Source organism: Hyla sarda, chromosome 4 (assembly GCF_029499605.1).
Source record: "Hyla sarda isolate aHylSar1 chromosome 4, aHylSar1.hap1, whole genome shotgun sequence".
Taxonomy (NCBI): Eukaryota; Metazoa; Chordata; class Amphibia; order Anura; family Hylidae; genus Hyla; species Hyla sarda.
Genome location: NC_079192.1, coordinates 27,033,859 through 27,035,930, shown reverse-complemented (window position 1 = coordinate 27,035,930; position 2,072 = coordinate 27,033,859).

Below are 2,072 nucleotides of genomic sequence, written 5' to 3'. Positions count from 1 at the left end.
CGACGCTAAACAAGGTAAGTACTATACATTATATTAGATTTACATTATTTATTAAATATAAACATGTATTAACATTAGAGAATTAGACTTGAGGAGAGGCGACTAGGGGCTGTCCCACCTAAGGGACCCTCCCTGAACGTAGTTACTCTGACTTTGGGGGCCTCAACACTAGGTAAGGTATGTAATACGGTACTGGGACACCACACAACCACCTCTAGGGTTTACAGAGAACGGTCCAAAAAAGAGAAAATATCCAGTGAGAGGCAGTTGTGTGGATAACAATGCCTTGTTGATGTCAGAGGAGAATGGGCAGACTGGTTTGAGATAACAAAACAAAAAAAGGCAAAGGTAACTTTAATAACCACCTTTTACAACAGAATACCATCTCTTAGTGCACAACAACAGAAGGCTACATCAGGGGCCGCTCCTGTCAGCTAAGATCAGGAAACTGAGGCTACAATTCACACAGGCACCAAAACTGGCCAATGGAAGATGGAAGAGCGTTGTCTGGTCTGAGGAGTCTCCATTCCAGCTGCGACATTCAGATGGCAGGGTCAGAATTTTGTGTAAACAACATAAAGCCTGGGATCCCTCCTGCCTGGTATCAGGTTCGGGCTGGTGGGGGTGTAATGGTGGGGGGACATTTTCTGGACACTTTGGGCCCCAATTGAGCCTGGTATAAACTACTCAGCCTACCTGTGTATTGTTGCTGACCATGTCCATTCCTTTATGACCACAATGTCCCCTGTATCTTCTGATGATACTTCCAGCAGGATAATGCCCCATGTCACATGACATCATCTCATACAGGACAATGAGGTCACATGACATCATCTCATACAGGACAATGAGGTCACATGACATCATCTCATACAGGACAATGAGGTCATTGGACTCCAATGGCCTCCACAGTCACCAGATCTCATCCAATAGATCACCGCTGGGATGTGGTGGAACCGGAGATTCTCATCATGTGTCCGACAAATCTACAGCAACTGTGTGATGTCATCATGTCCGTATGGAGGAACTGTGTGATGTCATCATGTCCGTATGGGGGAACTGTGTGATGTCATCATGTCCATATGGGGGAACTGTGTGATGTCATCATGTCCATATGGAGGAACTGTGTGATGTCATCATGTCCATATGGGGGAACTGTGTGATGTCATCATGTCCATATGGGGGAACTGTGTGATGTCATCATATCCATATGAGGGAACTGTGTGATGTCATCATGTCTATATGGAGGTAAATTTTTGAGGAATGTTTTTAGCATCTTGTAGAAAGCATAAAGCGGGTCCAACCTGGAACAAGCAAGGTGTGACTAATAAAGTGGCTAGAAAGTGTATTGTTTTGTATCGCCTAGGCCACATTAATAAATTTAGCTCAATTTGTAAATTATTTTGTTTATCAACTCCCAGTTATAAGGACTTACTCTTTCTCAAGGAGACCTCAAAATTCTTCTCACATAGGAGGGACTTAAACCTTACACCAGGGTATTAGATAGACACAATTATTAAACATGTATGGGCCAGAAGAATGTAGGGAGCTAACAACAATGACTCCTCCATTTACTTACATGTTGTTTTATGGTATTTCTACATGTAGCAAAGAACTGAACAGGTAAGTCCCTCTTGCCTCACCACATTGGATTGCCAGCTGGATCCAACACCAACACCAACTTGGGCTGGGTTTAAGTGTAGGCAATTGTGAGAAAGCAGGGGAAACAATGAGTCTGTAACCACAATAATGTGTTTCCACTGACGCTGTATACTTTATGTTTGACAACTTACTGTAAATAAAGTTATTTATGAATGCATAGGCAACGAGATACAAAGTAAGAAGTAGAACTTCTTCTATTATACCCAAACCATGGCCAGTATATTTCATAAAATATCCCAAGAACTATACAAACAAAGCCAGAAGCAAAAAAAAAAAAACGTCGTCTATGTAGCGCTACATTCGATGAAGATACAAACAATAGAGACATGACATATCCAACCACTTATTTCTCATACTCATTCTGCCAAACCACATTGTGTGTAGGAAGCGTTCATTCCCCAGCCTTCCTT